We start from the raw sequence: 26,656 nt of genomic DNA, 5'->3' as shown, positions 1-26,656 counted from the left end.
TTTTAAAAGTTTTTATTTTAAAGGTTTTTATGAAATAGTTGATAATTAAAAAAAAAATCTACAGAATAAAATTGTCACAAGTGTATGAATGAATCTCTGGATATTATCAGCTCCCATAACATACAACATTTGTTAGTAGTAAAATGTTGTTGGATATTATAACGTATTTTAAATATTATAAACAAGTAAGGAAAGTCTAAAGTAGGGCGGGGCCGACTATATTATACCCTGCGCCACTTTATAGATCTAAATTTTCGATACCATAACACATCCGTCAAATGTTTTGGGGGCTATATATAAAGGTTTGTCCCAAATACATACATTTAAATATCACTCGATCTGGACAGAATTTGATAGACTTCTACAAAATCTATAGACTCAAAATTTAAGTCGGCTAATGCACTGGGGTGGAACATAAGGTTAGTAAAAAAAAAATATGGGAAACATTTAAATCTGAAGCAATTTTAAGGAAACTTCGCAAAAGTTTATTTATGATTTATCGCTCGATATATATGTATTAGAAATTTAGGAAAATTAGAGTCATTTTTACAACTTTTCGACTAAGCAGTGGCGATTTTACAAGGAAAATTTTGGTATTTTGACAATTTTTGTCGAAATCAGAAAACCATATATATGGAAGCTATATCTAAATCTGAATCGATTTCAATCAAATTTGGCACGCATAGCTACAATGCTAATTATACTGCCTGTGCAAAATTTCAACTAAATCGGAGTACAAAATTGTCCTCTGTGGTCATATGAGTGTAAATCGGGCGAAAGCTATATATGGGAGGTATATCTAAATCTAAACCGATTTCAACCAAATTTGGCAAGCATAACTACAGTGCTAATTCTACTCCCTGTGCAAAACTTCAACTAAATCGGAGCAAAAAATTGGCCACTGTGGTCATATAAGTGTAAATCGGGCGAATGATATATTTGGGAGCTATATCTAAATCTGAACCGATTTCAATAAAATTTGGCACACTTGACTATGCTACTAATTGTACTCCAAGTGTAAAATTTCAACCAAATTGGGGTACAACTATGGCTTCTGGGACCGTATTAGTCCATATCGGGCGAAAGATATATAAGGGAGCTATATCTAAATCTGAACCGAATTCAATAAAATTTGGCACACTTGACTATAGTACTAATTGTTCTTTTAAGCAAGCTAGGGTAAAACTCTGGCTTCTGGGGCCATATAAGTCCATATCGGGCTATATATATGTATGGGAGCTATATCTTAATCTGAACCGATTTCTTACAAAATCAATAGAGTTCTATTCTGAGCCAAAACACATACTTTGCTTCAAACTACTAAGTTTTCTTTAAAAGAAAATAATTTTGTCTAATAAATTTTCTAGAATTTGTTGAATATGATTTACTTACATTTTAAATCGTCATGACATCTGCGTTTCTAATACAGTTTAGTTAAAATTATCTAAAATAATCTTTTTTTTTTCAATATTAACTAAAACATACTTTGAAGTCGATTGGTCTAAAACTGCGACCTAGACTTTGATTGCAAAAATGTGTTCACGGACATGGGTATATCGTCTCAGGTGCCCACCCTGAGCATTTTTGCCAAAGATACCATGTGTCTATCTCGTCTCCTTCTGGGTGTGCAAACATATGCACTAACTTATAATACCCTGTTCCACAGTGTGGCGCAAGGTATAAAAATTGATTTTTTTGTTTTATACATTATTCACTTTAATGAAAGTTATACTAGTTTTGACGATGCAAAACTTCCTGGAATCAACTTAACTTTAATTGTGACAAACTAGTATCATTAGATGACATTACAAATTTTTCTTACATTTCCCCCCCAACCCCTTTCCAAAGTTACTCCATCTGGATATTTGTTACGTTGCGTTTTTTCACATTCATCTGAGTTCTCAAACAAATTTATTCACATTTATTTCCTTTCTATTCATTTCTTTTGTCGTTCATGCCTTACTAATACCTTGTAAGACATCCTCATGGAACGTGGCATTTTACTTAGTATGCATTTTAAGTGCTGCATAATTGATCCAAGATTCCATTCTATGAGGAAAGAAAAGCCCTCTTGTCAATAAATCTCAATTATACTCGACAGAACAGGTATCTTTTGCAGTTACAGCAAAATTAAAATATCTCAATATATCTTAATTTTTCAATATTTCGATGAGGAAGGGGGTAAAAAACGAGAATCTAATCGTAAGCAATTTACAGAGAGAGGGGAAACTGCTATATAAGAGAAAAACATGAAGGATAAATGGAGATAACGATTTAAAGGTCTTAGATACGAACAAATATATACAGCCAAGTCGAATATTATGTATCCTCATCCATAAAGAATAGTTTGCTCGCTTTCTTTTTACAAATGTGAAATATATACCCCTCTCTGATCAAACAATTGCTGGATATGAATGACCAGAAACATCAAATAAACAGGCTTTTAAAGGCTACCTACAAAAAAAATCGACATTGGCTTAGTGTTTGCAGCCCAATATTTCAAGCTCACTTGGACTATTCAGTCCATTGTGATGAAATGATCTCGCTTTTATTTGCCGAGTGCGAACGGCATTCCACAGTGAATCCACTTAGAGAAACTCAGAAAGCTTGCATCATTAGTGAGTGGACATAATTCAGCGCTGAAAAACTTTTTGGTGTTTGGTTGAAATTCGAAGTGAAACCATGAAGCTTTGTATGAATGACGGGAATGTTAACAATTGCATGAAAAATGTTGAAAAATTACTGCACCGAATAAAATCTGTGGTCGTGTGAATCCGAACCATTCAAGTAGCGAATTGTAACAGAGACGAAAACTGGATCAAACACGATTCCAACAGGACAAAGTTGGACCAAAAGCATCTTTGATTTATTTGCAAACATTTTAGAGCTTGGCTGGTAATATTAATACATTCACCATATAGCTCGAAATTTGCACCATGGGACTACCATCAGTTTCCGTAAATGAAGACTTCTCTCGATGGAGTAATTTTTATGGTAAAAGGTAGCGTAATGAATCATGTTTTGTTTAATGAAATCATAAGAAATATGAAAACACTTTTTGGGCTACCCAATATTGAACTTTTATATAGAGAATTATACTTTTATTTTATCTATGCTATTTAAGACAGCATAATATGCATAAGGTTTTGGGTTTTTATACATTCACAGTAAAAAATAAAAAGAGAATCCCTTTTTTAATATTTACAATGTTGCCTTCTCGTGTGTAGTTTGCACAACACACTCTTGAAGGAGGACAAAGTTTCCAATTCCTATAGTATGTATTTTCGATTATTTTTTATTTCGTGAATTATTGTATCTACACAGAAAAAAATATTGTCGTGAGGTCAAAGATTTCATGTCTTCAAAATACGAATGAAAAGTTTGCTTAGCATAGAAGACGCATTTCTCTAATATAAAGTTTTTTTCCTTGTCCAAAAGTCGATAAACTTTTCAATGAAGTCGTATTGTCTTTATAATTAAGTGATTTGACTTAAAAATGGGTATCATAACATGAAAGAAAAAAATGTTTGGGCTAAGGTCAACTTGACTTTAATAATTCAGAAAAATTCTTTAAATTTTATGAAATTGTCTTTAAATTTGTTTTCTTTTTGTATGTTATCTTGACTACAAAGCAAAAAATCGTTCAAATATAGGACATGTTTTTCAAAACTTTATTTTAAAGACTTTTTTACTAGAAACATAGCATAATTTCTACTCGAGTCTGAATTTGGAAAATTAAGTTGACGTTAACCCATTTTTGAAGGACTTTTATAGCATATGAAGAAAAAAAACTGAAAAAACGAAAAATTAAAATTTTCTTCCTAAAAGCAAGTACACAAAACCCAAATTTAAAAGAGAATTGCGTCTTAAAAGTATCCTTACTTGTATTCCCCGCTTCTTTGGCTTGGAATCAATACCAAAATTGTTAAAGTAAAGCCAAAATCTTTAGAACCGGACATGCTGTTTTTTTCAGTGTAGGTTGCATATAAAATCAAAAAGTTCATATTAGTAGACAACTATAAATATGATATAAATAATATCAACAAGGAACACACCATTATTTATTCATAATGCATGGTAAGTTGTTTCACAATCATTAGTTCTTAGTACTTGCAGATATACTTTGATGGAATGCAATTTTATGAAATTTTCAACTATTTTGTGGGAAATGCGAATTTCGTAAATCTTTATAATTTTTTAACTAAACTACACTCAAAAAAGGTGAACCCTATAATTCATGGAATAATTACGTTTTAAGAAAGTTTCCCTGACTTTAATAATTTTTGGCGTACGCTAGTTATATTACCAAAAACCGAGGAAAAAATTATATACAAATGAAGCATAAAGATTAACTAAGCTCTGGTCTCCCACAACATAGTTCAGATTTTTTGTAAATTTTCCCAATAATGCGCCCATCTTGAACTTCGCATGGCTCTAAATACATTTTTGCAATTTTGAATTCCAATTTTTGCTTCAAACTACTAAGTTTTCTTTATCAAGTGAACGAAAATAATTTTGTGTAATAAATTTTCTAGAATTTTTTGAAAATGATTTACTTAATTTTTTGAAATCGGCATGACATCTGCGTTTCTAAAACAGTTTTTTTCCAATATTAACTAAAATTTTCTTTCCTGGGTGGGTTCAATGTTTTTTCAGTGTACGCAAAAAATTATTATGTGGACACTTAACGATAGTAATAATTGCACTCTCTGTTTAAAATTTTAAGCAAGCTGAAAATGAAAAGCTGACCTCTGGAGCCAACATGAAAATCTGATCTCTGGCCGATCGGTTGATAAGCGTCAAATTAATTTCCGGAATCAAAGGCGATTTTGTTGAGCCAAACTAAGACCTTGTGCTAAAATTGAGGACGATTGGACATAAACTGTGAGATGTAATTTGCAAAAAAAAAAAAGAATAGACAGACAGACAGACGGACGGACGGATATAGCTACATCGACTTAGAATTAAATTCTAAGATTATAACAGGTTGGCTGAGAAGTCCCCGGTCTAACAAAGAAAAACACATTTTTTTGTCAAAATTCGTTTTTATTATTCAACATAGTTCCCTTCAAGAGCGATACAACGATTATAACGACCTTCCAATTTTTTGATACCATTTTGGTAGTACTCCTTCGGTTTTGCCTCAAAATAGGCCTCAGTTTCGGCGATCACCTCTTCATTGCAGCCAAATTTTTTCCCTGCGAGCATCCTTTTGAGGTCTGAGAACAAGAAAAAGTCGCTGTGGGCCAGATCTGGAGAATACGGTGGGTGGGGAAGCAATTCGAAGCCCAATTCATGAATTTTTGCCATAGGTCTCAATGACTTGTGGCACAGTGCGTTGTCTTGGTGGAACAACACTTTTTTCTTCTTCATATGGGGCCGTTTTGCCGCGAGTTCGACCTTCAAACGCTCCAATAACGCCATATGATAGTCACTGTTGATGGGTTTTCCCTTCTCAAGATAATGGATAAAAATTATTCCATGCTCATCCCAAAAACAGAAGCCATTACTTAGCCTGCGGACTTTTGAGCCTTTCCACGCTTCGGAGACGGTTAACCGGTCGATGTCTACTCAGCCAACTGTCGATTGGACTCAGGAGTGTAGTGATGGTTCCACGTTTTATCCATTGTCACATATCGACGGAAAAACTCGGATGTATTACGAGTTAACAGCTGTTGTTTTTGGTCAAATGTAAGCTCGCGCGGCACCCATTTTGCACAGAGCTTCTGCATATCCAATTATTGATGAATGCTATGACCAACACGTTCCTTTGATATCTTTAAGGCCTCTGCTATCTCGATCAACTTCATTTTACGGTCATTCAAAATCATTTTGTGTATTTTTTTTGATGTTTTCGTCGGTAACCACCTCTTTTGGGCGTTCGCCGTCCTCCGTGCTCATTTCACCACGCTTGAATTTTGCAGACCAATCCATTATTGTTGATTTCCCTGGGGCAGAGTCCAGAAACTCATTATCAAGCCAAGTTTTTGCTTCCACCGTATTTTTTCCCTTCAGAAAACAGTATTTTATCAAAACACGAAATTCCTTTTTTTCAATTTTTTTCACAATAACAAAAGTTGCTTCACAAAAGACGCTCTTCTCACAAACTAATTGACTTACAGACGTCAAATTTTGACACGAATCATTTGAAGGTTGATACTATATAAAAATAATATGCATTTAATACTAGCGATGACATCTATGTGCCAGACCGGGGACTTATCAGCCAACCTGTTATGTATACCAAACGATGGGTCTCATACTGGTTAACATATGTTCAGTACTCTTATGATTCTCAAAACATAGAAATTCTTACGACATTTTGCATCAATTTCTAGAAAGTTATTCTATTCTTCAGTTCTTAATGTTATGATCTAAACTTGTTATAAATTAAGAACTATATATTCTTCCGTTCACAATATTATACATATTTTTATAAAAAAAAAAAACATTCTTTTGGCATTCTCTCAACTGTGTTTATTTCCAAAGAAGAATAATTTCGCATAACAATCCAAGTACTTATTATTCATTACAACTTGTTGATTTTACTTTTGTCCTAGTAATTGCTCTAAAAGTTGTTGGTCATGTACACAAGTATGCGAGAAAATTAAAACTTAAAACTCACACTAATTCCCCTCAACGAAGCTATGCAATCGTGAAATTCATCAAATTCCCAATGCCAACAGAAGAAAAGGAAGGGAAAGAGAAACGAGAAAAAAATACAAATTAGCATAATTTCATTAAAATTCTCATTAAACCATAGCCAAATTTCGGAACAATAGGAATGTCCAATGCTCTGCTAAAATTGTCCTTTGTTGTGAAACTCGTGCAGTGGAATTGTTTTTCCTATTTTCCTGTTTTTTTATTATTTTGCCATTGTGAAAATATCATCAACCTTTGGTTTTATGTCATTTCCACTTGAGTGAGTAGCAGGCGATGAAGGTGGCTTTCACAACCACTCATCTTTGCATTTTTCATAGCATTGGCATATTTCCAATTTACGGTGTAATCATTGACGGTGAACATTTCGTATAAAATGAAGAGACGAAAATAAAGTGGAAAGCAAACTTTAACGGCAATAGTCCAAGCGCTATCTCTTTTTTCCGTCAATTCATTGGCCCGGTGGTAGCCGTAGGCTTAATACTGAAGCCATAATGGCAAGAGCCTCCCTCTTAGGTTTTGGCATGACTATGATTATAATGATTGAGGTTTTATGTAATGATGATGATGGTTGGTTTTCTGGTTGATCCATCAAAATTGTCATTTCATATCAATAAAAAAACCGAAGAAATGCAGATCCACCGAAATTCCTATGGAAGCCAGAAGAGGAAATAAATATGCTCTTTTTCTTCCTCCCGGATAAAGAAAAGAGGCGATGCCCTCTGAGATGAGCATGTAAAGAAATTTCCTTTACAAACATTTCAAATTTAAAACTTCACAGCCAAGTTACGATTTCCTTAGGTGGTAAACTTTGGTTATGTCTATCTGCCAGCAAATGCTAGGAGTGGGGGGCGGTGCGGGCTTTTAAATATCACTCCTGGGGATGGCCTATAAAACGTATGTTTGCTGTGGTGGGAAAAATGGTGAAACTTAATATTTTTATGATTATTATTTTCTAGAGATTTCTCTATCTTGAATTGTTTAGAAATATAAACATTTTATTGTGCCCCATCCTGCCCCACCATTCAGATTGTGGCCAATATAAAAAATGCCTTTACAGCAATATTCTTCTATGTATTTCGTGCCTGCCATTATTCTTACTACGGGGGCTTTTAGTATTGAACCCCTTTTACTGCGGCCCTCCCACCCCCTAATCAGTTAAGAGATACCAGAAAATCGCGAGGCAGCGGCAATGTACTCGGTGTGGCTTTTGGTATTGTGAACATTGATGATGTTCAAGTTGATGGTGATACCATGTTGGCTATATCTGATGCTGCTACTTTGATGCATTGAATCGACCAGCCACATGACGCGACGACGACAATGATGAAACTAAACTGAGCTAAAGGGAATTGAACTGAGATGAGACGGTTTCGTTTGTCTTTGCATTGGACTGAGTTGCATGGTGGCTACTACCACATTGATGGTGACATTATAAAGTGAAATTGACATACATAAAAATTGATTTTCATCCTTCGTCCACATTGGTCCAGTGCAATGACTATCTGCCATTTGTTTTCTCTCAGCCATTTTAGATTGAGCATGTATTGGAGTGTAGGATTGTGTTCCGTTAGTTGTAGATTCATTGACGACATGCTTTTTGCCTTTTGCATGTGATTGACATTAGCATCGCTTCGTCCTGCATAATAGTTTTAGTTGTTTTTGGTTTTGTTGTTTATTTCAACACAATATTCTTGACTTTTCATACTCACGGTGAATAAGAGCATAAGTGTTGGGGGGAGGGGGTGGGGGGTGGATGGTGAGTATGTCCCCATGGATATATGGATATGGGTAATTTAGCTTATGGCCACTTTAATTTACATCAATTAATAAGAGTTGCATAATAAAAAATGAAATAACGTAAAATCCGAGGAAATTAGTGGGGTCATAAATAAACTCTACACTTAGCAACAAGTTGGATAAATGATGGAATATAATTCCCATGGCTTGTGGCAAAAGAAAAAACATTCCTCATTCCAAAAAACGAGACTCAAACCATGGTTAAACACATATACATACACATCGATAGAAACAATCATCATATGTTTGGTGTAATGCTGACAATGATGTTTGGAGATTTGAAGTTATTTCCATTCTGGACATGTCCTCAGGGGTTTTACGGGGCTTTATCAAATGTTTCCTCATCGTTTTTTGGTCTTATGATAAACTATTGCCATACAATCAAACAAATGTGCAAAAGTGTTTTCTGCCGAAAGGAAGTTGAAAGCCCATGGATTGAATGTTTCACACAAACCAGACTGAGTGCCAATATATATTCAGATCAATGGTCATTCATAAATAGATTCAAACGTGACCATTCTTAGTTTCAACATAAACGACCAATTCGTTTATCTACTTCAATTCAATTCGTTCAAGAGCATCCAATACCAATGTTCATGGCAACCATAAATAAAATTCACCAACAAATCAAAATTTTGTTTAATTTTCATCCACAGTCAAATTGAACTTCTATTTGAAACACTTACTTTGTCAATTTCTTTGTATATTATTTATTGCAGTGAACTATTAAATAGTATTTTGTAATGACATTTCATTGAAATGAAATTAAATTTTCAATCAATAATATTTGACTATTTTTGGAAATATTTATTTAATTTTTAAAACATGTCCCAAACGTCTATATGGTAAATATAAAATAAAGTTGGTATGCATAAAAGTATTGCTGCATTAAATAAACATTCTTCATTAACGGAATATTTTTTTTTTTTGCTACACTAACTAAAATACCAAATAATTTTAATGGTAAAAAAACATATTTATACAGCCCTGGTCAAATGTTATTACACATTGCTGATTTTTTCTTGTTTTCGTAGTACTGATTCGATTGTTATTGTTTCCAATATAATGCAAGTTTGTTGTGTTTTGATAGAATGAAATGAGTTGAAGAGTTGAGAGAGAGAAAATAACGGGCAAGAACAGCACATTTTTCTGGTGCTTTTTGGCATCAAAAGTTATTACACACTATTTATTCGAGTCAAAATTAGTTACAAAATACGAAATATCTATCTTGTGAGTTAAGCAGGTGTGTAATATTAATATTGTTAATTTCATCCACGAAAATGGTCAAAATTTAAATATTGAAACACGATCTGACATTATGACTAAATTTAAAATGGAAACTTCGGCTTCAGATCTTGTGAAAATTTATGGAATTTTACGCAAAACGTTGTACAATTTAGTAAAAAAGAAGGACACTTTTGAGAATTTAGAAGATACGAAGAAAAGTGGACGAAAATCTCTTAAGGGAAAAATAAGATTAATGAAAGTCCTTAGTGTAAATCCAACAATAAGCCCTATTCATATTGCAGAAAATTCGGAAAAAGTAATTGGGAAAGCTACATTGCGTCGCATGGTGAAGAAAATGGGAATCAAAACCTATGTAGTACGCAAAGTGATTGACGTATAGCCAACCAAGGAAGTCAAACGTCTTGCTTTTGCTCGAGATCATTTTAATATGCCCATAGAGTTTTGGCACACCATTCTGTGGACTGACGAGTCTTCTATTGAGTTCCAGTTGTCTCTACGAAGAAGGTATATAAACCTACATTCAACTCTCAAAACAATGAACCACAACCCTTGAACAGATTTGGTGGAGGATCTATAATGTTTTGGGGATGCATGGAATTCTATGGAGTGAGAAAGCTCGTACCAATAAAAGGAACGTTGAATCAATCTGGGTATATCGATGTGTTGAATGATCATGTATTTCCTTCAGCAAATAGCCTATTTCCAAGTAACGACTGGATTCTACAACAGGATAATACTGCTTGCCATTAAGTGTGGTTGCTAACAAAGTTTTTACGGTGGTAGATCAAGCTGTTCTTGCATGGCCCCCTCAAAGCCTAGACACAAACATCATTGCAAATGTTTGGAGCTTCATGAAACAAAACCCAACAATCGATAGAAAGCTAGATGACGTCATTGATGCCAATGGTGGAGTAACAGAATATTGACTATTTAAAATAAGTAAACAATATAAAAAATTTCATAACAGGTTGGCTGATAAGTCCCCGGTCTGACACATAGATGGCGTCGCTAGTATTAAATACATATTATTTTTATATAGTGCAAACCTTCAAATGATTCGTGTCAAAATTTGACGTCTGTAAGTCAATTAGTTTGTGAGATAGAGCGTCTTTTGCGAAGAAACTTTTGTTATTGTGAAAAAATTTGAAAAAAAAAGGAATTTCGTGTTTTGATAAAATGCTGTTTTCTGAAGGGAAAAAATACGGTGGAAGCAAAAACTTGGCTTGATAATGAGTTTCCGGACTCTGCCCCAGGGAAATCAACAATAATTTGATATGCGTAAGCTCTGTGCAAAATGGTTGCCGCGCGAGCTCACATTTGACCAAAAACAACAACGTCTTGATGATTCTGAGCGGTGGTTGCAGCTGTTAACTCATAATACACCCGAGTTTTTCCGTCGATATGTGACAATGGATGAACCATGGCAACATCACTACACTCCAGAGTCCAATCGACACTCGGCTAAGTGGACAGCGACCGGTGAACCGTCTCCGAAGCGTGGAAAGACTCAAAAGTCCGCTGGCAAAGTAATGGCCTCTGTTTTTTGGGATGCGCATGGAATAATTTTTATAGATTATCTTGAGAAGGGAAAAACCATCAACAGTGACTATTATATGGCGTTATTGGAGCGTTTGAAGGTCGAAATCGGGGCAAAACGGCCCCATATGAAGAAGAAAAAAGTTTTGTTCTACCAAGACAACGCACCGTGCCACAAGTCATTGAGAACGATGGCAAAAATTCATGAATTGGGCTTCGAATTGCTTCCCCACCCACCATATTCTCCAGATTTGGCCCCCAGCGACTTTTTGTTGTTTGCAGACCTTGTAACGTGACGCAATTATCCATCACGTACATTTTCCTTTGATATTTATAATAATAAGAATATATACTAATAGGAATAATACAAATAATAATAATAATCCGAATATTATTCGCACCACCCTAATAAATAATATTCACGTACCACCCTAATATCTATAACGGCGTAGTCATACCATCCATCCAACGCCAATACATTCGCCTATTGCAATGCCCAAATGCATTAGGCAGTGGGGTGTACAACAACAACAAACATGTACTATGATGGTCAAGCGTAAGCATAGGCAAGCCCATAGCTAACATACGGGCATATGAATTTCAACGCGTGCAGTCAAGTAACTAGCGTGTGGTTGTTACTTTCAAGCACTCAAAATATTTTATGAATATTTTAAACATTCGCGTGGAATTCATACTCAGGCAAAGGATGAATATAGTTTTAAGCTTGGGTTTTTAAAAATTCAAATGAGGCTTTTCACCGTAGTGAATCTCCTAGGAGTCACATAAGGGAAGCCATACATTGTTCTTTTCAGAACAATCTTGTTTCAAACTTCCTCACAGTCAGGTTGAGGGTAAAATCATTCCTCACAAGTTGAGGGTAAATCTTTCCTCACAAGTTGAGGGTAAATCTTTCCTCACAGGTTGAGGGTAAATCTTTCCTCACAGGCTGAGGGTAAATCCTTCCTCACTGGTTGAGGGTAAAATCGTCCTCACAAGTTGAGGGTAAAACCGTCCTCACAAGTTGAGGGTAACACCGTCCTCACAGGTTGAGGGTAAAACTGTCCTCACAAGTTGAGGGTAAAACCGTCCTCACAAGTTGAGGGTAAAACCGTCCTCACAAGTTGAGGGTAACACCGTCCTCACAGGTTGAGGGTAAAACCGTCCTCACCAGCTGAGGGTACGTCTTTTTATTATATTCCATAGGTAATGAACCTCACTCACCGACTCAGGCCAGCGCAGTAACCGTATTACCGACCAGCTGAGCAACACACCGACGAAATCGCAATCACCGAACCGTATTACCGAAACATATCAACCGAATCAATCATCCCCGATCAACTCTACGCAACCTCTTTATCAACATACACCGTTCACAGGCCGCCATTCCCATTGCAAAGTTCACGATCATCTGCAAATCGTCACAACAACAGTTCACGATTAACTCGAAATCGTTCAACCCAACTACATACACCAGCGCATAACTTACCGCCCAACCGCTCTGCCTTTGTCTTACGTTTCCCTCCAACACAAGTACAAGTTGTAATATAACAAATTTACCATCAATAAACATTGCTTAATTATTTACCCTAGTCAGGGAAACCAGCTTGTGTTATTATTTAAGGTTTGTTGGTCCTTAGATCGACCTTGGAAACGACTGAACATACCTCAGCCCTCCAGACTAAAAAACCACGTTACAAATGGCGCCCGAGCAGGGACTCGATTCTGAATCGGAATGCGGAAAAACAGTACCGACCGCCAGCGAGGATGAAACGAGTTCAGGAAACGTAGACAACCAAAGACAAATGACACAGCGAACACTGGAAGTGGAGTCGCTCAACTGGATTTACCTCCTAAGGAAAGAGCAATTAGTTGCCGAATGTGAGAAGGCAGGAATCACAGCTGTTGGTTATACTGTGGATTACCTGCGGAAGCAATTAAGTGACCACATACGGAAGAAGCGGTTGCGCGCCTCATCAGAGAACCTCCTAATGGATTTAGAAACAGAAGTAAAAGCAATGGAGCAGAAGGTAATCACCAACAACCTTATACAAGAAGATATTCAGCAGCCAAAGAAACCCCCAAAGTATCAACAAGGCATACGCCTCATAGTACCAACGCCAAATGAATATCCTGAACGGCAAGAACAGAACTCCCGATATCAGCAGCAGGAGCAGAACGCTAACCACCTGGTACAGAGAAGACCAAATGAATTATCAGATTACGAAGTCATGAATATAGTCGCACGTTGGGAGCTAACATACTCTGGTGGCGATGATCTACCTGAATTCCTGGAACGTTTCGAGGAGCTGGCTGAGTGTTATCACATTCAGCTGGAACGTCTGCTACCAACGCTGTTGGGAGTACTAAGGGAGAATGCTCTCAAATGGTATAGGGTAAAACGCTCAGAAATAACATCATGGGCACATTTCCGGGCAGAAGCAGAAAAATTCTTCCTGCCGAAAAGACATCTGTGTCGTTTGGAAAACACCTTTTACAACCGACGCCAGCAGGCTAGGGAAAAGGCGAAAGACTTTATTCTGTCGATGCTCACTCTCGCACGACAACACCCCAATCTACGAACAATGGACCATCTGGATCGCATATATGAAGGCCTACGTGTAGAATACCGTCATTACATACGAAGGGGCGATATAAAAACACTAGATGATTTAATAAGTCTTACTGAAGATTTTGAGATTCTCAAACGAGATGAAAGCCGCCAGGAACGTCCGCATACTTCACATATGGTCACCCAGGTATCAAATGGGCCGACCAAAAAGATCATGTGTTGGAGGTGTAAGCAACTTGGTCACCTGCGGTTCCGGTGCAGAAATCCTCGCCGGCTATTCTGTTCAAGATGCGGGCAGGATAATGTTATGTCCAAGGACTGTACATGTCAATCAGAAAACAACTATTCTGGGACCGCGCATCAGCGCTATTATATAGACATAAAAATCTACGGCGAAATATTTAGCGCTCTCATAGACACCGGGGCATCTTTAAGCTACATTGGCCAGACTGTACGAGATTTCTTGAGGGAGCAAGGGATCCAACGGATTCCCACTAACCGGATTGTCGAATTAGCTGACCAATCGATGGCTACGTGCCCCGACATTTATCATATAGATGTCAATTACAGTAACAAAGTAACTGCCTTAGAAGTATCCTTCATGCCCTCCCTCGCCGAACCTATAATCTTAGGAATGGACTTCTTGGCGACACGACATTGTGAATTAGTTCTGGATGGACGGATTGTCACAAGACCTGGGCACGAGGTAGCCTACAATAGGCTGTACACAATTAATTCTCGAGAAGAGAAAAACGTAATAAGAGAACCACTGGAGAGTCAAGAGGCCACTTTTAACCAGAGTTCAGAGCGGAATAATGAACCCTCAGAATTGTCTTCAGTCGAAGCATTAACCGGTCTGAATCCCCCTAACGTCACCACTAACAAGCTAGATTACCCTGTCATTACATGCCGGGTGGGGAAAATGAGGCTCCATCATATTCGGAAAAATATCAATAATAAGACTCAACTGACCACAGAAAAACTAGAGACATATTGTACACTCAGGCGGAGGGAATCGTCACTGGCAATCGGCTCCCGAGATCGGGGAAAAAAAACGTCATCCCTCATCCGCAGAAAACAAATTTACCCAGAAGTTAGCAGGAAAAAAAAAATAATAAAAAAAAAGGAAAATGGAAATTGGAAAAAAATACAATAATAGGGGAAAAAAAATAAAATAGATGGGAACAAATATAAACGAAGGGGAAAAAAAAAATAAATAGAAAATAAAAATAAAAAAAATATGAACAAAATTACAAAAAAAAAAAATTACAAAAAAAAAATACAAAAAAAAATTACAAAAAAAAAAAATTTTAAAAAAATACTTACAAAAAAAACTGTGTTCGTCGAAAATATATGGAGAAAAAACCAACTAACTTACTTTAAAGGGAAAGGACTTATCACTATCAAAGCCTTCCTCGGAAGGTAACAAAATTCAACGCCTTCGAGAAAGGCTTCTCTAAGCAGGGGGGAGATGTAACGTGACGCAATTATCCATCACGTACATTTTCCTTTGATATTTATAATAATAAGAATATATACTAATAGGAATAATACAAATAATAATAATAATCCGAATATTATTCGCACCACCCTAATAAATAATATTCACGTACCACCCTAATATCTATAACGGCGTAGTCATACCATCCATCCAACGCCAATACATTCGCCTATTGCAATGCCCAAATGCATTAGGCAGTGGGGTGTACAACAACAACAAACATGTACTATGATGGTCAAGCGTAAGCATAGGCAAGCCCATAGCTAACATACGGGCATATGAATTTCAACGCGTGCAGTCAAGTAACTAGCGTGTGGTTGTTACTTTCAAGCACTCAAAATATTTTATGAATATTTTAAACATTCGCGTGGAATTCATACTCAGGCAAAGGATGAATATAGTTTTAAGCTTGGGTTTTTAAAAATTCAAATGAGGCTTTTCACCGTAGTGAATCTCCTAGGAGTCACATAAGGGAAGCCATACATTGTTCTTTTCAGAACAATCTTGTTTCAAACTTCCTCACAGTCAGGTTGAGGGTAAAATCATTCCTCACAAGTTGAGGGTAAATCTTTCCTCACAAGTTGAGGGTAAATCTTTCCTCACAGGTTGAGGGTAAATCTTTCCTCACAGGCTGAGGGTAAATCCTTCCTCACTGGTTGAGGGTAAAATCGTCCTCACAAGTTGAGGGTAAAACCGTCCTCACAAGTTGAGGGTAACACCGTCCTCACAGGTTGAGGGTAAAACTGTCCTCACAAGTTGAGGGTAAAACCGTCCTCACAAGTTGAGGGTAAAACCGTCCTCACAAGTTGAGGGTAACACCGTCCTCACAGGTTGAGGGTAAAACCGTCCTCACCAGCTGAGGGTACGTCTTTTTATTATATTCCATAGGTAATGAACCTCACTCACCGACTCAGGCCAGCGCAGTAACCGTATTACCGACCAGCTGAGCAACACACCGACGAAATCGCATTACATACGAAGGGGCGATATAAAAACACTAGATGATTTAATAAGTCTTACTGAAGATTTTGAGATTCTCAAACGAGATGAAAGCCGCCAGGAACGTCCGCATACTTCACATATGGTCACCCAGGTATCAAATGGGCCGACCAAAAAGATCATGTGTTGGAGGTGTAAGCAACTTGGTCACCTGCGGTTCCGGTGCAGAAATCCTCGCCGGCTATTCTGTTCAAGATGCGGGCAGGATAATGTTATGTCCAAGGACTGTACATGTCAATCAGAAAACAACTATTCTGGGACCGCGCATCAGCGCTATTATATAGACATAAAAATCTACGGCGAAATATTTAGCGCTCTCATAGACACCGGGGCATCTTTAAGCTACATTGGCCAGACTGTACGAGATTTCTTGAGGGAGCAAGGGATCCAACGGATTCCCACTAACCGGATTGTCGAATTAGCTGACCAATCGATGGCTACGTGCCCCGACATTTATCATATAGATGTCAATTACAGTAACAAAGTAACTGCCTTAGAAGTATCCTTCATGCCCTCCCTCGCCGAACCTATAATCTTAGGAATGGACTTCTTGGCGACACGACATTGTGAATTAGTTCTGGATGGACGGATTGTCACAAGACCTGGGCACGAGGTAGCCTACAATAGGCTGTACACAATTAATTCTCGAGAAGAGAAAAACGTAATAAGAGAACCACTGGAGAGTCAAGAGGCCACTTTTAACCAGAGTTCAGAGCGGAATAATGAACCCTCAGAATTGTCTTCAGTCGAAGCATTAACCGGTCTGAATCCCCCTAACGTCACCACTAACAAGCTAGATTACCCTGTCATTACATGCCGGGTGGGGAAAATGAGGCTCCATCATATTCGGAAAAATATCAATAATAAGACTCAACTGACCACAGAAAAACTAGAGACATATTGTACACTCAGGCGGAGGGAATCGTCACTGGCAATCGGCTCCCGAGATCGGGGAAAAAAAACGTCATCCCTCATCCGCAGAAAACAAATTTACCCAGAAGTTAGCAGGAAAAAAAAAATAATAAAAAAAAAGGAAAATGGAAATTGGAAAAAAATACAATAATAGGGGAAAAAAAATAAAATAGATGGGAACAAATATAAACGAAGGGAAAAAAAAAATAAATAGAAAATAAAAATAAAAAAAATATGAACAAAATTACAAAAAAAAAAAATTACAAAAAAAAAATACAAAAAAAATTACAAAAAAAAAAAATTTTAAAAAAATACTTACAAAAAAAACTGTGTTCGTCGAAAATATATGGAGAAAAAACCAACTAACTTACTTTAAAGGGAAAGGACTTATCACTATCAAAGCCTTCCTCGGAAGGTAACAAAATTCAACGCCTTCGAGAAAGGCTTCTCTAAGCAGGGGGGAGATGTAACGTGACGCAATTATCCATCACGTACATTTTCCTTTGATATTTATAATAATAAGAATATATACTAATAGGAATAATACAAATAATAATAATAATCCGAATATTATTCGCACCACCCTAATAAATAATATTCACGTACCACCCTAATATCTATAACGGCGTAGTCATACCATCCATCCAACGCCAATACATTCGCCTATTGCAATGCCCAAATGCATTAGGCAGTGGGGTGTACAACAACAACAAACATGTACTATGATGGTCAAGCGTAAGCATAGGCAAGCCCATAGCTAACATACGGGCATATGAATTTCAACGCGTGCAGTCAAGTAACTAGCGTGTGGTTGTTACTTTCAAGCACTCAAAATATTTTATGAATATTTTAAACATTCGCGTGGAATTCATACTCAGGCAAAGGATGAATATAGTTTTAAGCTTGGGTTTTTAAAAATTCAAATGAGGCTTTTCACCGTAGTGAATCTCCTAGGAGTCACATAAGGGAAGCCATACATTGTTCTTTTCAGAACAATCTTGTTTCAAACTTCCTCACAGTCAGGTTGAGGGTAAAATCATTCCTCACAAGTTGAGGGTAAATCTTTCCTCACAAGTTGAGGGTAAATCTTTCCTCACAGGTTGAGGGTAAATCTTTCCTCACAGGCTGAGGGTAAATCCTTCCTCACTGGTTGAGGGTAAAATCGTCCTCACAAGTTGAGGGTAAAACCGTCCTCACAAGTTGAGGGTAACACCGTCCTCACAGGTTGAGGGTAAAACTGTCCTCACAAGTTGAGGGTAAAACCGTCCTCACAAGTTGAGGGTAAAACCGTCCTCACAAGTTGAGGGTAACACCGTCCTCACAGGTTGAGGGTAAAACCGTCCTCACCAGCTGAGGGTACGTCTTTTTATTATATTCCATAGGTAATGAACCTCACTCACCGACTCAGGCCAGCGCAGTAACCGTATTACCGACCAGCTGAGCAACACACCGACGAAATCGCAATCACCGAACCGTATTACCGAAACATATCAACCGAATCAATCATCCCCGATCAACTCTACGCAACCTCTTTATCAACATACACCGTTCACAGGCCGCCATTCCCATTGCAAAGTTCACGATCATCTGCAAATCGTCACAACAACAGTTCACGATTAACTCGAAATCGTTCAACCCAACTACATACACCAGCGCATAACTTACCGCCCAACCGCTCTGCCTTTGTCTTACGTTTCCCTCCAACACAAGTACAAGTTGTAATATAACAAATTTACCATCAATAAACATTGCTTAATTATTTAACCTAGTCAGGGAAACCAGCTTGTGTTATTATTTAAGGTTTGTTGGTCCTTAGATCGACCTTGGAAACGACTGAACATACCTCAGCCCTCCAGACTAAAAAACCACGTTACAACCTCAAAAGAATGCTCACAGGGAAAAAATTTGGCTGCAGTGAAGTGGTGATCGCCGAGACTGAGGCCTATTTTGAGGCAAAACCGAAGGAGTACTACCAAAATGGTATCAAAAAATTGGAAGGTGTTTATAATCGTTGTATCGCTCTTGAAGGGAACTATGTTGAATAATCAAAACGAATTTTGACAAAAAATGTGTTTTTCTTTGTTAGACCGGGGACTTATCAGCCAACCTGTTAAAGAGTAGGTTTTACTAGAATATGGGATGAATTGATCAATTGTATTGTCCATACCTAAACTATTAATTTTTATCACTATATATGCTCTTGACAAAGGTAAAATTTTAAGAATATAGCAGTAGAATCTAACATTCTGAATTTTTAGCAAGCATGTCGAGTTCGAAGATGGGTCATAGCGAACAATTTTGTGATATAGCACCTACATATAAACCCACCTCTGATTTGTTTTAAGAAATTTGTCCCAGTCTAAAATTTTCATAAGATTTGTCATAAATTTTGAGTTATTTGAGATCCATTAATAAATGCGGAAATTTCCCGTCGGCCCAGATTTTGTATATGGAGATTATTATTTGAGAAATCTCCATATACACCCGATGTCCTTGGAAGCTGTAATTTTAAATTAAACCTCTGCCAACGTACCATCTGAGGCGGTCTTTTGGGAGAACGTTTGTATTATCACAGCCACTCGACATTAAATTAATGGCCTGTAATGTCCATAACTGATAGACCATTTTTAAATCGTTTCACCATTTTACTTCTATAGAAACAATATTCGTAAGTGTCCAGCTATTCCTGTCATCTGTTGTATGGTAGTGGTTATTTAAAATTCCGCCCGTCCTAATTTATGGCAGTTTAAATATGTTTGTTTTATATATCCAACACATTACATTTTTTAACATTTAAACTTTCTATCTGATTAGCCCGACATTTTGATTTTTGTGTATTTTTATTTTTTATATAGATTTTTTTTATAAAATGCCTATATAGACCAATTTTAAGTTCATAAACTTCCGGAATCCTAATTATTTTTTAACATTTTGTGTTTCTATGAATTCATATTCTGGAGATTGTTGTTATCTACCCATATTTATATGTGGTCTTGTGTCGTATTTTAATTTATTGGCCTGAAATTAAAATGTACATCCTTAAAATGAGAAGTTCACCAATGTGATATCACAATGGACTGAATAGTCTAAGTGAGTCTGATACATCGGGCTGCCACTTAATCTAACCTAACCTAAAATGCTGAGATTTGTCGTAAAGTCGTATCAAAAATTAAAATTAGAGTACTTTTGGACATATAAACACATATGGCAAAATAGATTACTTATATCGGTCTATTTTGGTGTAGTACCTTAAAATTACAATTGAAATACTTAGGTACACCATCTGGAGTCGACTCCGTAGTCGGAGTCGAGGCTAATAAGAAATGCTGGTGTCGGAGCTGGAGTCGAGCAAAATTGACTCGACTCCACAGCCCTGATTAGGATACAGATCTAATTGATAGAATTTACATTGTACTGTAATATACTAATAACGCTGTTCACGTACAAACAAATGCCTGTTGAAAAATCAAATTGTAAGAGATACTTCAAAGACAAACTTTTTTTATTACTATAAAAACAAAACAAAAATGTAGGGCTTTTTATATCCATTAACTTAATACAGAATAATATACTCCAAATCTAAATAAATGGGTGTACATTTCAAATTTAAAATCAATTAAAGTAAAAGTTATCTGCTATATTTTAGGGACATTTTAACAAAACTCTAAATGTGTCGATTTGGGTTCTTTGTCTCCACTCTTGGTAAATAACTGTAACCTATCCTATATATTCTACCAACTGCAGCAAACGTTTTTCGACCAAAATGTCATTAGTTCGAGTGTAAACAATTCTCTGTTATTAGCTACTAGGTATCACAATGCACGGAATAGTCAATGTGAGCCTGAAATATCGAGCTGCCACTATATCTACCTTAACCTACTAGGTGGTAGCTAATTTTGCCTTATTTGCCTAACTTCTGTTTGTTGGAAACTTATGCTCATGCACTATTTTGTTCCAAAAGTAGGGGAAAAATTGTGAATAATACTCAAGAATAAATAAAACATTGAGCTCTTGTTTTGCCTTAATAACTCTATCATGCTAGGATTATGTTCGTGCTCCCTTTTACATGTTCTTTTTTTTATTTTGGAAGTGGATTAGTAAAGTTTTAACAAATCACCCTTTTTATGGTCGTCTTTTTATCGTGGCTTAAAAAAAAAAAAAGCCCGGAATCGTAACTTCAATGATTACCAAAAAATAAAAAGCCAAACAAATTTGTGCTACGTGTCTTAAAACAAAAATGACACCACTACGAGATGACATGATTTTGAGTAAGAATCCCTGCTGTCGGATCAGAGAGTGTCTACAAGTTAGAGTAGGTATATGTATATAGGTGGGTGTGGGTGTGTGTGCAAGATTGTTGAGTGAGGCAAAACCCCTACTCTGACACGCACACGTTTCGTTTCATTACACTACAGCGTTGTGTGGTGTATTTGGAGGAGAGCAACGTAGACCAAGTGAGACGATATGAAACAAAAGATGAAGCAAAAAAAAAAAACACACGTAAAATTCAAAACCCAACAAATTTCCCAGCCAAGACTAGAGAATGGAACAAAGAATCTCAATGAAGAATAAGACAACAGCTTAACCTTCTTCTATGGCACATAATCCTAATTATTTAACAAATTACTCTATTATAATATGGGTACAATAACTTTGCGCGCTTAGAATGAGGTGTATAAAGAAGGCATTCATTCCCACACACAAACACCCACTCTCCGATAGAGAGCGAGAGTATGAACATTTACTGTTATAAGTATTCCCTAACTAAGTAGACTTTGCTTTCTTGATTTGTATGGGTTTATGGTACAAGAGAACTTTTACTTAAATGTATGTTTTTGTATAGCAAAAAAATAAAAGCGACTTACACTTGAATTAAGAACTTGTTTTGTCTTCAGCTGTATTCTTGATATGACGACAGGCAGTAGTAGAACTGATGACGACACACGTGAATTCAAAACTATGTTTCAGTTTTTTTCTTTTTTTTTTTGTAAGGCTTTATCCTTGTTTAGTAATGATGATGATACGTGAATTATGAAGACGACACACAATGTTGTTGCTGCTAGTGGTTGTGCTGATGAAGATCCGGATGATTGTGAGCTTAGTAATTCCTTTTTTTAATATTTTCTTGTGTTTATCTTTTTTGTTAAAAAAAAAATATATATTTATTGGCTTTAAGGATGATAGCAATGATTATGAGGACTTGTGTGTGTTAGTTGTGGTTGTTGTTGAGTTTGTTTGTCTGACTTAATAGTCTTAGTTATCGGTTGTTTAGACTTTTTGTTTTGCTTAGACCAGCTCTTTTCACATTTTTAATTGGCTAAGGGTAGAGTTGGAAGGAGATGATGAGGGTGTAGATAGGTAGGTCCGAATAACACTTACACTTGGAAGATATTTTGACTTGAGGTCATCATTATATAAGCCATTTAGATCCTGGAATTTTTCGATTTTGTTTCTCTTTCATTAGGACACGGCACACAAATCTTAGCTCTTGCTGACTTCTTAATTATTTGTATTTTGTGTTATTACAATTATTTGTTTATTAAGCACTAATGAACACAATTCGTTATAATTTCTTTCTTAATTTGTAGACCTGTGTATATGTATATATTTATGTGTATGGGTGTATGTGTGTGTGTTTGTATGTGAACTGATGAAGAATTTCTGTTTTCTAACTATCCACTGATTGGTCTAAGGTATTCTTCATAATATGGATTTAGTTTTATAGGAATGGGAATATTACACTTTTTCGTTTTTCTTAAGAACTTTCTATTTGACTTTACTTCTCAGTGCTTCCCAAGCCATTGAATAGTTCCAAGTCAGCATATTTTTGTTATTTTGTTGCTCTAGCTTTATACTTTTATGACAATGAGTATCAGCAACTGGCTTGCCCTCTTTACCATCATAAATATGTTAGTCGTCATCATTTCCCATAGCAATGGCAAAATCAGCAACATCCACCTAAGGTATATATTGAGGATGATGTTGCTCTCGATATTTGGTATTTTTTATTTTTTTTTTTTGTTTGTGAGAACTTAACTTTTGTTGCTTAGTCAACACTTTTGCTTTTCCTCCCGATTGAGGGGATTTAATTGTGAATAACTTTGCTATTTGTTACTTGCCAAGGCCTATTTAGTTAATAATAACTGATGGTTTTTGTTTTCTGGCAATGTTTAGTGAATATTTTTTATAAATTTTTGTCAACATCTATGGAAAATTATTGGCACGGTTTTTTATATATATATATATATATATATATATATATATATATATATATATATATATATATAGATATATATATATATATATATATATATTTTTATTTTGGAAAATGAATTACAAATAGTTTTCCATTAAACTGACCGTTTTGTTTAGTAACTAAAACGAAACACAATTTTCACTTTAACCCGAATTTATGTATGGGTATTTTTTTTTTTTCAAATAATTTTTGCCTTTAAAATCGTTAGCATTTAATTTTGTTTTTCTCAAAAATTTGCCTTTTTTCCAATTTCCATTTGACACTGTTGTTATTGTTGCTAATTTTGTTATTATTATATATCTTTGGATAGTTGTACACCGTTGGCATGTTTTGAGTTATAAAAATTATCTACGTGTGATTTAGAAAGGACAAAAACGGAATACATCAGCGAACCTATACTGACAGACGCACCACCTCGATTTTCACTGCTGTTTGGCTACTGTTGTGTCTGTTTTTGTGTTATGGATGGCAAAGAGCTATGACTGCTGCCTTCCTGCCTGCCTTGCTGGCTTGCTACTATTGCTACAGCTCTATGTGAATGAGTGAGTGAATGAGTAACAATGTTTGTGTGTTGCTGTGTAAGCTTTGCTTTGCGAGTAATGATAACATGGAATTGTGTTAAACATACACTCATATACACAAACACACACTCACACAAATCAGGAATATTCAGAGAATAACCTCTGCAAAAAGGGATACTTGTATTTGACACAAAAGGGAGCCAACCTATCCAACTGAGTTGGCCATTAGCAGTCTGAAGAGATTTTTAATCTCTATAGAGTAAATGTTGAGCATAAATGCTCATTTAACAGCATCACTAACATTCAAAACAGCAATGATGTTGATGGCGATGATGATGATGATGATGATGATGGCGAAGGCAGAAGCTTCTATGCTAAGATTTGACTTACTAAGCATCCTTCTTGCTCTGTCAGCATCTGCTTTTGCTACATAAATAAATGTCTACGCATGTTCTCATTTTTAAACATAAGGCAAATGTCTATCTTCTTCTTCTTCATTCTTACCAGATTTGACAGATGCTTAATGCTTTATGGGAGAGTGTAGAGTTTAGGGAAGAAGAGTAAAGTAGAGAATAGGCAAACAAAAAGGGAACAGAAGAAGAATGTAAATTGTAAAAGTCTTATAAGAATTAAAATAAATTCCCAGGACTATAATAATATATAATACAAATTCTTTTAACTTATATATCCTAGTTGTTTACATTGCCTTTAGCACTGAACACAAATAGACCAAAATTGGTAAATGAAAGATATATAGAGAGAGATTTTCCACTCTCGCATATTCGTATTTTCTTGTTTTGACATAACTTGGCATCACTTTTCTTGGGCAAATGACATTGGAGACTTTCATTTATGTCATTATTTTACATCCACCTTCTTTGCAACAACACAAAAAAAAAAAACACTATCCGGAATGTGTGTTAAGAAACTATGCCAAATGGAATGTCAAAAAAATACATACAAATGTGAAGGATTAAAATATTTTTGGATAAGCACAAACACACACACTCGCACATATATACACATAAAACGGCAAACACAAAACGACAACAACAACAACAACAAATAGCTATGGTCACATATCAAATCCACATAAGTTTCTTTTATTTAAGAGGCAGTTAGTGAGTCCATATGTCCGTCCGTCTGTCTGTTCATCTCTACATTTGACACATTAACTACCCATAAAACTTTTATATCACAATTTATGGGGTTTCTTGTTACAAGCCAATTGCACAAGAATATATAGGTCTTTAAAAATTGACAGTAGATGCGCACTGATTTTTTTTTTTTGGAGGCAGAATGTAAAATGCAAGAATAGGTAATAATTAGGAATCAAAAAAGAAAAATCAGAAAAAAGGTTATCAACACAAACACACGGACATTTTTTCTATTTGTTTTTCCAAATTTTTTTTTTGATATATTTCCCTTTAATTTCGTTCGATCTCTGGGAAAACTCTCCTTTAGGATATTCATTAGTTTTAATTTTCAAATGGAAGTTAAGGAAAAAATATTTAGTTTTCTTTTCTTAAGACTTTTCTAAACATGTTTGCTTTGTTGTATTTCTTTTTGATTTGGATTTCTCCTTTGCTTTCATTTTTTTGACAATTACACACCCAAATGTTGCTTTTGTAGTGATTACACAAAAAGTAGTTTTTAATAAACTCTTTACCAATTAATATTTTCTCTCGAGGGCTAGGTGTTTTTAACGCGTTTGTCGGTATCAAAAAAATACTTTTTTTCGTTCACTTTTTTCCCGTATTTTGCATTTGTTTGCAGGTGGTATAGCTCAACAACAAATTCCTTCCATATTCTTGGACTAAAATCTTATTTGCTTCACACAAAACACCACAAAATGGGGAAAATTATTTTCACTTTACGCGCTCTGTCTTTACGGTTAGAAAGGCTTTACAGAACATCTACCACACGTCTGACATGCTATCGCAACTTTTCATGGATGCTGGAGCAAATTGGTCCATTTGGCAAACGAAGCTGAAACTCTGCGAGCATAGCAAACAATGGAAGTGGGAATAGCTTCGCATATTCAGCAACATTTAAGAGAGCCATGTAAGAGACTATTGGGGGAGTTGAAGAGTTTGCTATCAATTGTTATCATCATCTCCTTTTGTATGCACGTGTCGCGCCCAAACTGTCTGTATACACAAAAATCCGACACATAAAAAAGTATTTTGGATGAAAATGAATGTCTGTGATAAGAGGTTGTGTTATTGTATGAGTACTTCCATGCACACACACGCACACAATACATTTACATTTATTAAATCGTATTAACTTGTAAAGATTTAGAAACCTTGGACTATCTTGGGGAAATCCCTAAGATCTAGAGACAAGCAGTGTCGAAATTGGAAATAACCCAGCACTGAAGTTATTTCGCTGATTTATAGAAATGTGAGGCCTTACACATGTCGCGGGTCGCTATCATAAAGTCTTCTTTAATTCCTTCTTCCTTGCTAGAGGGTGTATAGGTCCCTCCATATGTCTAGTCAATGGATTATTTGTCTATTTATCGGTCTAGATAATTGTGCTTTTAATGTGCAAGGTGTTTCAAAATAAAGCGTCCCTGAAATATGCGCCCTGAACTCCATGTCATAAGTGGTATGCGTCAATATTGTCTCTAAGATGAAGGTGTATGTATT

General features: G+C 36.0%; 1 protein-coding gene across 11 annotated transcripts in view; it reads right to left on the bottom strand.

Annotated features, from left to right (window-relative positions):
- The window catches only part of mmd (disintegrin and metalloproteinase domain-containing protein mind-meld), a 575,647-nt gene extending 552,214 nt beyond the window's left edge, over positions 1 to 23,433 (bottom strand). For 4 of the 11 annotated variants that reach the window (XM_075298290.1, XM_075298292.1, XM_075298293.1 and 1 more), the window contains exon 1: positions 22,091 to 23,433. The gene's annotated coding sequence lies outside the window, so the exon portion shown is untranslated. The remainder of the gene's footprint in view (positions 1 to 22,090) is intronic. The other 7 variants (XM_075298297.1, XM_075298298.1, XM_075298295.1 and 4 more) reach the window with 3 other exon arrangements.
- Positions 23,434 to 26,656: the final 3,223 nt, after the last annotated feature.

This window comes from Haematobia irritans, chromosome 3 (assembly GCF_050003625.1).
Source record: "Haematobia irritans isolate KBUSLIRL chromosome 3, ASM5000362v1, whole genome shotgun sequence".
NCBI lineage: Eukaryota > Metazoa > Arthropoda > Insecta > Diptera > Muscidae > Haematobia > Haematobia irritans.
This window is presented reverse-complemented; position numbering and strand designations above follow the sequence as displayed.